Below are 13,286 nucleotides of genomic sequence, written 5' to 3' on the forward strand. Positions count from 1 at the left end.
GGGGAGGGGGGGAGAACATACCTGTAGGCTTCATGTTGTAGAGCTCCTGAGCCCTTTGCAAAATGTCTGCTGCCCCTTTAAGGCTGGGCAGGAAGCAGGAAGGGCTTGGGAGAACGGCCCCGCCCTTTCTTTTGCTTTCCTTTTCACAGCAAGAGTTCTCCGGAAGAAGATTTGGTAAGTGTGTGTGTATGTGAGAGAGGGAGGGGGCAGGGGATTCCCTGGTTTGGAGGCCCTCCCCCCCTTTAGAAAGCGTGGGGGGGGAGGGAAATGTCTACTTGGCACTCTATTATTCCCTATGGAGAACGATTCCCATACGGAATAATAGGAAATTGATCCGTGGGTATTGGGGGCTCTGGGGGGGGCTATTTTTTGAGGTAGAGGCACCAAATTTTTATTATAGCATCTAGTGCCTCTCCCCAAAATACCCCCCAAGTTTCAAAACGATTGGACCAGAGGGTCCAATTCTATGAGCCCCAAAAGATGGTGCCCCTATCCTTAATTATTTCCTATGGAAGAAAGGTATTTTAAAAGGTGTGCTGTCTCTTTTAAATGGGATGGCCAGAACTCCCTTGGAGTTCAATTATGCTTGTCACATCCTTGTTCTTGGCTCCACCCCCAAAGTCTCCTGGCTCCACCCCCAAAGTCCCCAGATTTTTCTTTAATTGGACTTGGCAACCCTACCTGGCAACCAACATATTTTTAGACCCAGTCTGTCACGAGCTAGGGCCAGGCCAGGCGAAGTCCAGGGGCAGTCCAAGGTCTGTAGCTGGTGAGCAAAGAGGGTTCAAAGCGCCAAAACCGAATCACAGTCCAGGTATTGCAGGTCAGAGGTTCAGAAGCCAAAGTCAGGGGGTCCAGAAGCCAAAGTCAGAGGCCGAAGTGGATGCTAGAACGTCAGGTACGTGACTAGTTGCTTCCACAAAGCCTTCTCCCAAAGCCCACAGCTATATAGCCCTCTGCTGTCTGTTGCCCATTTGGACTAATTGCTGGCTCAGAGGGCGGCCAGGATCCTGCTGAGACTCAAGCACCCTCACTCCTAGAAGGGCCAGAATCCTTTCAAAACTCAGGGCTCAGGGAGCATCTTGCTCATGAGCGTGCCGCCCTCCTCCGATCCCTGAGGTCCTGACGAAGGCGGTCACGCACACAAGCCACCCGAGAGGGCGAGGCAGGGGGGCTTGGATCTTCTCCAGCAGGAGGCAGGGGCACTGGTGCAGGTGGCAGGGGCACAGTTTCTTCTGCAGGGTCCCCAGCACCCATGACACAGTCCGCCACTGGTTGCCAGCCAGCAACGCTCATATTTCTCATATTTGTCCGCACATTTGGGGAACACTCCAGGTGTGCAGAAAAAAATCAGAAAACTTAAAAAAAAAAAAACCCTAAAAGGGGGGGGGGTGTTTGAAACCCCGCCAAAAGTGAAACAGCATTCCCGGTACCTGCGCAGTGAACGGACTTACCTTGGTAGAGGACGAGGAGCCTCCCCCCCCCCCCTGGCAGTTCTGATTGCGTTCCTGCCTCCCCGTGGCCACGCCCCCGCCCCTCCGCCAACGGCCGAACTGTCCGCGGTCTTCCTGGAATCCAAAGGGGCCCCTCTCCAAGTCTAGAGGGGAGTGCGCCGTGGCTTGACGCGCCTGAATTTCCATCAGCTATCTTCAAGCCCAGAATCCAGAGGTGCTCCTGTTCAACTCTAGAGGGGAAAGGGGAGGGGGGCATGGCTTGTGCCTGAATGTCTAAGAACAGCATCGTGCCGGGAGCCCTGCAAAATTTTCAGCACTTCCAAAACGGGAGGAAGGGGGGATAGGGAGGGAGAGGTGACCTGCTCTTTCGGCGCCGTTTATTTATTTTTTTTACGTTATATTTATATCCTGCCCATTCTATGCAGACTCAGGGTGGCTTACAGCCTAAAATAAACAATATTAAAACAATAAAAAAATTGCAATGGTGCTACTTCAAGCGGATCATATATTTTCCTTTCTCAACGCATACAGATCCTAGGCAGTTAGTACTAAAGCACGATAAATCCAGATGTGGTGACAGTCCTCTGCTGTTAAATGTCATATGCCATCCGAAACAGTTCAGTCTTGCAGGCCCTGCGGAACTGTGATAAGTCCTGCAGGGGCCTGATGGCTTCTGGGAGGGTGTTCCAAAGTACTGGGGCTACAACTGAGAAGGCTCTTGCTCTGGTAGAATTAAGCCTAGCCTCTTTTAACCCAGGGACAACCAAGTCCTCCGGCCCTGTTTTGCATGCACACATATATCTATGTGTGACATATATATCTGGTGACATCAGGAGGTGTGACCTGATATGCAAATGAGTTCCTGCTGGATTTACTCTACCAGAAAAGCCCTGGACCTGAGGAAGATTTGAAACTGTACTGGTTCGACCCACCATGGTCCATACTTTATATCTGGGATTTGTATGTTGTACATTTGTAAACAAATGACTGGCTTTGACAAGCCATAAGTAATATAATCTCTGACAAAAACACAGCTGACTTTGCCACCAAACTGTGCCATTTTTGTTCTCACCCATAACTACTTCAGATTTGGCAATGGACTGTTCCTGCAGATCAATAGTACAGCCGTGGGCACCTGCATGGCCCCACAATATGCTAACATCTTTATGGCTGACCTGGAGCAACGCTTCCTAGACTCCCACCCACTCATACCTCTCTTATACCTGCCTTACATAGATGACATTTTTATTGTCTGGACACATGGTAAAAAAGCCCTCGATGCATTCCACCAGGCATTCAATGACTTTTACCCTACCATCAATCTGACAATGAACCAGTCTATGCAAGAATACATTTTCCAGACACCACTGTAAAAATATACAATAGACCCATAGACGCTACCTTATACCGGAAACCTACTGACTAACAACCATACCTGCGTGCCTCAAGCTACCATCTCAAACTTACCAAACAATCCATTGTATACAGCCAGGCTCTGCGCTACAGCCGCATTTGCTCCAATCCTACTGACAGAGATTCTCACTTGAGGGTTCTACAACAAACCTTTTTGGAACCAAAGTACCAACCTGATGAAGTCAGGAAACAGATTAACAAAGCCAGAACGATGCCCAGAGAAAACTTGTTCCAAGACAGACCCCAAAAAGACAATGACAGAGCACTACTGAAAACAGTTCAACATATCATCGACGACTTACAACCTCTATTGGACAGTGACAGTTCTCTTTCAAAAGTACTGGGGGGTAAACCTTTTCTTGCGCACAGACAACCACCTAATCTCAAACAGCTCCTCACCCACAACAATACAACATCTCATTTGTGCATGGACACTGGTACCAGAGCTTGCAATAAACCCAAGTGCCAACTTTGCTGCCACATATACACAGACAACACAATCACTGAACCTAACAGCATTAACTATACCACCTCAGGCTCATTCACTTGTTCATCTTCCATCATCATATATGCCAGGGGTGGCCAACGGTAGCTCTCCAGATGTTTTTTGCCTACAACTCCCATCAGCCCCAGCTAGCATGGCTGATGACTGGGGCTGATGGGAATTGTAGGCAAAAAACATCTGGAGAGCTACCGTTGGCCATCCCTGATATATGCCATTAAATGCCAACAGCGCCCTTCAGTTCTCTACATAGGGGCAAACGGGACAAACCATACGCCAAAGGATAAGTGGATACAAATCTGACATCAGAATCACAAAACTGAGAAACCTGTAGGAAAACACTTTAACCTTCCAGAACATTCAATGGATGACCTCAAATTAGCTGTTTTACTGCAAAGGAACTTCAAGAACAAAATGTTGAGGGAAATTGCTGAATTGCAAATTATTATGAAACTTGGAACAAACACCTCCCCAGGATTGAACAGGGATATTGTTTTTTTAAATCTCACTACATATGCTAAACTCATTCTCACCAAGTATAGCTATATATCCACAGTATTCCAATGTTATAGCACCATAATGTTAATTTAATATGTCGATTTAAATGATGGTTTTATCTAATTGTAATTACTGTGTATTATGGTTTTACTGTATATTGTATTTATGTGTTGTGAGCCACCCTGAGCCTGCCTTGGCGGGAGGGCGGGATATAAATAAAAATTATTATTATTATTATTATTATTGTATTTCTCTTTTAGAATATTGTATCAGAATAATGTTTTTTGTATTGGCCTACTCAAATAAGGGATATTGGCTGTTTATCACATTACATATACTAAACCCATCTTCCACTATGTTTTAATGTATTATTTTTTTCTAATGGTAAACTAGAATGATGTATGTTACATGTTCAAAAGTAAATTAGGTGGACAGGAACACCTCTGGGAAAGGCATGTTCTCAGTTTAACCCAGACTTGCAAGTAATAGAGCGATTAACAGACAGCATTTATTGCCTTAGGACAGTCTCACCATAATTCTCCCATTCTGACATGCTACTGTTTCATTGGTTTCCCACACCAATGCTATCCAGACCAAATGTTCTTTCAATTTGTTAATTTCACTATTCTGCCATTGGATTCTAACTTGTACAACTTTGCATTCTTAACCACTGCCCAACAGCTATATGTAGCTCTGCTCACTGTACCCCATTCCCAAGCCCAGCCAGGGCATCTGGTGCCACAGGACAGCACCTGCCCCGCACCCCCCCCCACGCACCTAATCGTGCCCCACTGCCACACCCCGACACACGAGGAAGGCAGGTGTGGTGGTGCAGCAGGGAAGGGCTGGGTGGGCTCCGGGTGAGCCACGCCTGCGCAGTGCGCTCTCTGAGAGCACACTGCACAGGCACAGCTCACTTGCAGCCTGTGTTCAGCTTTCTTGGGCAGACCTGAGAAGGCTGAGCTTCAAGGTGAGAGCAGCTGGGTGGGGCATGTTCTTTTCTGAGCCCAGCTTCTCTTGCAAGGGAAACCGGGCTCAGAGAAGCCATGCCATTGCCCCGCCCAGCTGCTTTTGCCTTCAAGGCCAGAGCAGCTGGGTGGGGTGCATTCTCCTCTGAGCCTGCCTTCCTTTGCAAGAGAAGCCAGGCTTGGAGGAGAGCACATGCCAACATGCTGTCCTGCTGCTCTCGGATTCCTGGGTTGTAGATCCAGGCAGCTGAGAGCAGTGGTGAGGGAGCACCTGGTGGCACCCCCATAGCCAAGGTGGCGCCCTAGGCAGCTGCCTACCTTGCCTGCTCCCAAGCGCCGGCCGTGCTCATTCCATACAAAAGCTGACATTGTGAATAAAGCTTTGTTGGTCTTAAAGGTGCTACTGGACTCCTACTTTGTTCTAAATGGCTATTACTAAATTCTCTCGTCTTGTGCCTGGAGCAGGATATTTTCTATTTGTAGTCTCCACGCCATGGTCCTTTGTTTTGACAGGCAACTCTAGGAGGAAGGGAAAGAGGGAGAGAAAGAACCCTTTGTAATTTCCCCTAAATCTCAAACAGAGAATTGACGCCTTGATTCTGCATCTTAACTGCCATGCTGCTTAAACACCACTGTGTGGCGGCAGAAAGCTAGTCTCAACCATAACGCTGGAAGAAAATGCCATCCCGTTTTTGCTTGTACTTCAAAGGGCTTGCCAGTGATAACTGTTATCACCAGAGTTATTTCAGCAAGTGGTTTATATACCACAAATTTTAAACCATGGATTCTCAAATCTGTTTCCACTTTCATAGCACCCAAGCAAGGTCCCTGGGACAGAATTTGGGTTGTCTCAATAAAGAAGTCTCTCCACATTCACAAAGGTACTATTCTTTAAGGTCAGGATGGGTGGGAATTTCATATAGGGATGCTCAGACCTATACTGCTGATAGTGCAATTGTGAGAAGAGGGCAAGGCACTTATTTACTGTGTACATATGGTAGAGTTTTAGCACATGTGAAGTACTGGGTTTTTCAGGTGCACATTGCATACTGAGATGAGAGGTAAAATACACATGCTACCCCTCTACACGCAAAAGGGCGATTGCATTTATCACTAGGACAATGAATAACAGTGCATTCCCATTATGCGTGCTTGACAGAGAGCCAGTTTGGTGTCGTGGTTAAGTGTGCAGACTCTTATCTGGGAGAACCGGGTTTGATTCCCCACTCCTCCACTTGTAGCTGCTGGAATGGCCTTGCGTCAACCATAGCTCTCATAGGAGTTGCCCTTAAAAGGGCAGCTGCTATAAGAGCTCTCTCAGCCACATCTACCTCACAGGGTGTCTGTTGTATGTGTGTGGGGGGAAGGTAAAGGAGATTGTGACCACTCTGAGATTAAGAGTATAGGGCAGGATATAAATTCAATATCATCTTCTGGTACATGTGGCTGCCATGTCTGAAAAGGACTCATAGTCAGGCACTGTGTTTCCAGAGAGCCAGTGGTTAAGAGTGGCGGACTCAAATCTGGAGAACTGGGTTTGATTCCCCACTCCTTCCCATGAAGCCAACTGAGTGACCTTGGGTCACTCACAGTACTCTCAGAGCTCTCTCAGCCCCATTACCTCACAGAGTGTCTGTTGTGGAGAGAGGAAGGGAAGGTGATTGTGAGTCACTCCTCCTTCAGGTAGTGAAGGGTGGGGTATAAAACCAACTCTTCATCATCATCTTCCTGGAAAGGCACATGGAGTAGGGATGCCAGCCTCTCGGTGGAATCTGGGGATCCCTTGGCATTACAGCTCATCTCCAGACTACACAGATCAGTTCCCCTGGAGAAAATGGAAGCTTTGGAGGGTGGACTTTGGGGCATTGTACCCCACTGAGGTCCCTGTCCTTCCCAAGCTCCACCCCCATCCCCCAAATCTCCTGCAGTTTCTGAACCTTGATCTGGCAACCGATCCCCCACCTGTGGCCAGGGGGGACCTGGCAATCCTAAAGAGGAGGGGAGAAAGATAAAAGAATAGGTCTTCCCTGGGTTCTGTCCCAATGTCTGGTGGGAAAGATTCCAAAGACAGTAATCCTAAAAAATGATGCATTACTGCTGCCTCGCCTGCTCGGCCTCTGGGGTAGAAGCAGAGGCGGGGGGTGGAGGCGGGCTGGGGGCGTGGCGAGCCACAAGTCCGGGTCCTAGAAGGGCCCAGATTTGCGGCTCGCCATGCTCCTGGCCTGCCTCGCCCTCCCCTGCGCTGCTGCCGCCTCTTGGCTGCTCCTCCGACATGGGCTTAGCCTGGGCCCATCTTGGAGGAACAACTGCGGTGGGCGGGGAGGGGGCGGCAGCGGTGCGGCGCGGCGGCCTCGCCCGCTCCAGGATCGGGCGGCTCGCCGTTTCCCCCCTCCCCCCCGCTTCCATTTTTTTGGGGAGAGGGGGAAGAGGGTGGAAATCCTGGGGTCCCCCGCCAGGGCGGGAGGGTTGGGAAGCCTACCCAAAAACATTTACAAATAATAACACGAGACAACTGAACCGCAAATACAATCCGATTTAGAAATAAGAAATCAAAATAAAATAGTACTGAAAATCCCTGTATTTTTGACCTCTAATTGCTTTGTTAGCCAAAATGTAAACACTACCACAAGGAAAGGTCATTAACTATATCTGGAATAACTTCTTGTGAAATGAGAAATTCTAGATACAACTTTTTAAAAATGAAAACCAAACTAACTTCCTTGAAAAACATAAAACTGAATATTAAACTGTCAAAAGACAGTCAAAATCTAAGTCAGGGTCCTGGAATTCAAGAAACTGCCTCACAATATGCTAGTTGCAGCAAACATACTTTATTTGCATAATTCTATTGATCCTGGAATGAGGTTGGGGAGTTTAACAGGACTCTGAAGTTCAGGTTCCAAAACTGAGCAGCAGCCCAAACTTTTTGAAATGCAAAATGGAAACAATGGCTCCTTTTCCTTTGTATACAGATGAAGCTGCCTTTTACTGAATCAGGTCCTTGGTCCATCAACATTAGTATTGTCCCTTGAGACTGGCAGCAACTCTCCAGGGTCTCAGATTGAGGTATTTCACATCAACAGCCAGCAGTGGACCATCTACATGCAAAGCAGAGGCTCTTCCACTTTCCAAGAGTAGAGAGGAAAAACATGGGAGCAATGCTGTGGAGCCTGGCGAGCAAAAATTCTACTTTGTGAGTTACTACTAGCATGAAAGTTGTGAGCTGCTGCATAAATTAGTTGGTTCTGGGGCCATTTTTCCTGAGCGAAGACAGAAATGTGTGAGCTGGAGGCTAAAAAACTGTGAGCTAGCTCACACTAAATCAGCTTAGAGGGAACACTGCATAGGAGTATTGCAAAAATTCAGGGCTTTTTTTGTAGCAGGAACTCCTTTGCCTATTAGGCCACAGTCCCCCAATGTAGCCAATCCTCCAAGAGCTTACAGGGCTCTTAGTCCAAGGCTTACTTTAAACTCCAGGAGGACTGGCTACATCAGGGGTGTGCGGCCTAATAAGGCAGGGAGTTTCTGCTACAAAAAAATATTTATGTTTGCTGAGGGAAGGTGGTACCTGATCTGCAGGAGATGCACCTGGCCAAGTGGGAGAAGAGGCATATTTTGGAGCCCCGGGCAATCTCCCACCAACTTCATTTTCAGGTGGCCATGAAAAGGGATGCAAAGATGCTTCTGGCCCCAGGAACTCCAGGCTTACCGAGTAGGCGGGTGCACATGTGCGCATGCATGCCATTTTAATCTTTCTGCCGAAGGCCCGTTACCACCTTGACTCCAGCAAGAGACGTATTGTTCAGCCTGCCAAGAACAGCTCTCTCTTTCCCTGCTGCTCGAGCGTGATTAACAGAAACTGACAGGGCTTGTCAGCCAGGTGTGGAAGAGAGAGTATGAACTGGCAGGTCGGTGCAGATCAGAAGCAGCAGAGGGAGGGACAGCCTTGCACGGTTGCGTGTGTGGAGGCACACAGCTGTCACCTTGCACGACTGCAGGACCAAGGACAGTGGCAGGAAGGTTAATGTTCATCCCCCCCCCCCCCCCCAATAAAACTTCCGCGAGAATGCAGTAAATGATGCATCAGCGTGCAAATTCTCAGTTGCGCTGGTTCAGGCAGGCATGGTCTTTAAGGTCACAGCAACATCAAGAGAGGATGTGGGTATATGAACTGGCTGATTGCACACCACAGATGCATTAGCATCATTTTAGAGTAGGCGTGGCTAGACTGTGGCTCTTTCACGCATATTGTGTGGCTCTCTAAGCCTCCACTGCCACATCAGCAGACTTGGAGAAGGCATTTCTTTCTTTAAATCACTTTTCCAAGCCAACCAGCAGCTTGGAGAATTAGGGCTGCTGAGCCCCCGATCAGGGAGGGGAATCCCCCGCCCCGGAGGTTCCCAATCCGCCAGCCCACATTGGGCTGGCGGGAGGAACCACCCCCTGCGTCGCCGGCGCGATGACGTCACCCGGAAGTGATGTCATCAAAATGGCGGTGCGCACACAGGGCCGCTCTAGGCGTTTCTGGGAAAACTCTATGGTGAATGTCCCCCGCCGGGGCTTGAGGAAGACTTGGCAACCCTATGGAGAATGCATTTAAAGTTAAAGTTGCTTTCTTTCCACCTCGACCTCCCCATCTATTTCCTTCCTTCCTTCCTTCCTTCCTTCCTTCCTTCCTTCCTTCCTTCCTTCCTTCCTTCCTTCCTTCCTCCCTCCCTCCCTCCCTTCCTTCCTCCCTCCCTCCCTTCCTCCCTTCCTCCCTCCCTCCCTTCCTTCCTTCCTCCCTTCCTTCCTTCCTTCCTCCCTCCCTTCCTCCCTCCCTCCCTTCCTCCCTCCCTCCCTTCCTCCCTCCCTTCCTCCCTCCCTCCCTTCCTCCCTCCCTCCCTTCCTTCCTCCCTTCCTTCCTCCCTTCCTTCCTCTCTTCCTCCCTCCCTCCCTCCCTCCCTCCCTTCCTTCCTTCCTTCCTTCCTCCCTCCCTTCCTTCCTCCCTCCCTCCCTCCCTCCCTTCCTTCCTCCCTGCCTCCCTCCCTCCCTCCCTTCCTTCCTTCTCTCAAACAGATGTTCGTATCTTGCAGCTCTCAAGCATCTGATGTTTATTTTATGCAGCTCTTACGCCAAGCAAGTTTGGCCACTGCTGTTTTAGACTAACACTTTTCAATAGAAGCATATCCATTAATACCAACAAGTTTAAAACCCTTCCACTTTAGCGAAGGTTCAAGTCATATGCAACTTCTTTCCTGCCTCAGCAGCTTTCCCTGACCTGGATGGCCCAGGCTGGCCTGATCTCATCACATCTCAGAAGCTAAGCAGGGCTGGCCCAGGCTGGCATTATGATGGGAAACCACCAAGGAAGTTCTGGGTTGCAACACAGAGGCAGGCAATGGCAAACCACCTCTGAATATCTCTTGCCTTGCAGATGGATGTCAAACATATGGCCTGCAGGCCAGAACCAGCCCATCCAGGTTCTTATCCAGCCCACAAGCAACTGGTCATTACCTTTACTGCCAGATGGCAGAGGCCATACATTATGTCCCTATATACTGTCCCAGTGCTAATGAACAATGGGCAGTGGAAGTGGGTGGGTGAGCATCGGGGAAATACTGTAAGAACGTTAATGTAGGGCTTTTTTTTTTGTAGCAGGAGCTCCTTTGCATAATAGGCCACACACCCCTGATGTAGCCAATCCTCAAAGAGTTTACAGTAGGCCCGGTAATAAGAGCCCTGTGTGTGTGTAGGGGGGTGTCCTTTTCTCCCACAACATCGTGCAAATCATCTCAACCTCAGAAGTGATTACTGACTCACAGCCAAAGGTCAGGGGTGTGTTTTTCCTACGAGGCAAACAGCAGCCAGCTCTGCCCTGTGTGGATTTGCACTCAGCACCCTCCTGTCCCTGCAATTAGTGTTGCCAGTCTCCAGATGGTGGCTGGAGATCTCCTGGGATTACAGTTTATCTCCAAGTGACAGAGATCAGTTCACCTTGAGAAAATGGTCATTTTTGATGGTGGACTCTCTGGCATTAATTATACTCTGCTGGAGTCTCTCCCCTCCCCAAACCCCATCCCCTTCGGGCTCCACCCCCCGTCTCCCCAGTCTCTCAAGTATTTCCCAGCATGGGTCTGGCAACCCTACTCCAGTGCAGTCCCAATCCAATCCTCAGATGCACGCATAACATACACACACCCAGCTGGATGGCAAGTCCCACATATGAGCTGAACAAGCATAGAAATTAGCCTTTGCAATACATGGGGGTGTATTCTAAATCAGGGGTCCCCAACCCCCGGTCCGTGGACCGGTACTGGTCCATGGCCTGTTAGCAACCGGGCCGTGAGTTGTATAATTATTTCATTATATATTACAATATAGTAATAATAAAGAGGAGGTGGACAACATTGGATTTATATCCTGCCTTCCACTCTGAATTTCAGAGTCTCAGAGCAGCTTACAATCTCCTTTACCTTCCTCCCCCACAACAGACACCCTGTGAGGTAGGTGGGGGTGAGAGAGCTCTGACAGAAGCTGCCCTTTCAAGGACAGCTCTACCAGAGCTATGGCTGACCCAAGGCCATTCCAGCAGCTGCAAGTGGAGGAGTGGGGAATCAAACCTGGTTCTCCTGGATAAGAGTCTGCACATTTAACCACCACACCAAGCTAATAGAAATAAAGTGGACAATGGTATCATCCCAAAACGATCCCCCACCCACCCACTCTCGGTCCCTGGAAAAATTGTCTTCCACAAAACCGGTCCCTGGTGCCAAAAAGGTTGGGGTCCACTGTTCTAAATGAATTTAGCACACAGGGTTCACAAGCAAGTTACTTCTCTGGTTTTCGCTCCTGGTTAAACATGCAACGGATGGTTGCTCAGCAGCTTGAGAAAAGCTTGGTTGGTTATCAGGACAAAACAGGATTTAAAAGAACTGCTCTCATGAAAAACAAACAAATATGACCTCCAGCTTCAGCTTTGCTCCCAATGTGTAGCGGAAGAACGCTGGGGTTGAAAGACCACAGGAAAATACGAGCAGCTAGTTGCTAACTTGTAAATTGTAAACCCCCGTCATTTGCTTTTTCTCTAGTATGCAGAAATCTGGCACAACATCTTATTTATTTCAATTTTTAACTGATCTTTGATGGTAAACAACTGAACTACTAGTTAACTAGAACTGTTTGTTTCCTAATTTTTCTTAAAAGTTACATATTTTGGCAAGCCATTCTCTAGCTCCTTCAATTGGAAACAAATAAGAGAGACATGGAAAAAGAGAGAGAGAGAGAGACTAGCTTGACTTGGCGAAGGGTTTAAAGAGACAAATGTCTTCTCCAAGCTGGTCAACAGGGGGGCGGGGGCTTCAAGTGTGAAAGAGCTGCATGTGGCTCCCAAGCCACAGTTTGGCCACCCCTGGGTTCAAATTCCCACTGTTGTCATGAAAACTCACTGGGTGATCTTGGGTCAGTAACAGTCTCTCAGCCTAACTTACCTCACAGAGTTGTTGTGAAGACAGAATGTAGGAGAGAATGACGTAAGCTGCTTTGGGTTTGCATTGGGGAGAAAAGTGAAGTGCAAATGAAGTAAACAAATATTTCAGTAATCTTCATATCACACCTGTGAAAGCCATTTTGTTATCCCTTCTTTATTTTCAGATTTTCCGATAGTTCGAAAGTTTACTCCCACCAAGCCACAAATTAATAGACTCCACACCTACACACTCCATATTCTTCTTCCTGTCCAAACAAACTAAAAACAGGCTCTTCTTTTTCTTGTCTACCAGCTTCTGGAAAGCTACTTAGTTCAGCAAGGTCCTTTTTTCATTTGGGATGAAGGGAGGTGGTGAGCTCCCCCTCCCTGGCCGTCTTTAAGCAGTGGCTGGATGAACGCTTCAGGGATGCTGTAAGCCAGGGGTGGCCAAACTGTGGCTCGGGAGCCACATGTGGCTCTTTCACACATATTGTGTGGGTCTTGAAGCCCCCACCACCCTGGCAGCCAGCTTGCAGAAGGCATTTCTCTCTTTAAATCACTTCTCCAAGCCAAACCAGCTGGCATTTAAAGTTGCTTTCTTTCTACTTCTGTCTCCCTCCCCCATCTATTTGCCTATCTGCCTTTTTGTCTTGCAGCTCTCAGACATCTGACATTCATGTCTTGTGGCTCTCAAGCATCTGTCATTTATTCTATGTGGCTCTTATGTTAAGCAAGTTTGGCCACCCTTGCTGTAGGCTGATCTTGCAATGAGCAGGGGGTTGGACTAGATGGTCTCTATTGCACTTCCAACTCTGTGATTCTAGGATTCTAAGCTCCACCTTTGCCAGCGCTTCTCTCTAACCATTCTGTCATGAGAACTCCTACCAGACATGCTTCGGGAAACTTGCCAGTTAAAATTTAAAAATTAAAGCTCAGTTATTAGGAAAACGCTATTTTCTACCAAGCCGGTAAAGTGCAGATTTGGGCTGGATCTTTGCACTTTT

Source organism: Heteronotia binoei, chromosome 15 (genome assembly GCF_032191835.1).
Source record: "Heteronotia binoei isolate CCM8104 ecotype False Entrance Well chromosome 15, APGP_CSIRO_Hbin_v1, whole genome shotgun sequence".
NCBI lineage: Eukaryota > Metazoa > Chordata > Lepidosauria > Squamata > Gekkonidae > Heteronotia > Heteronotia binoei.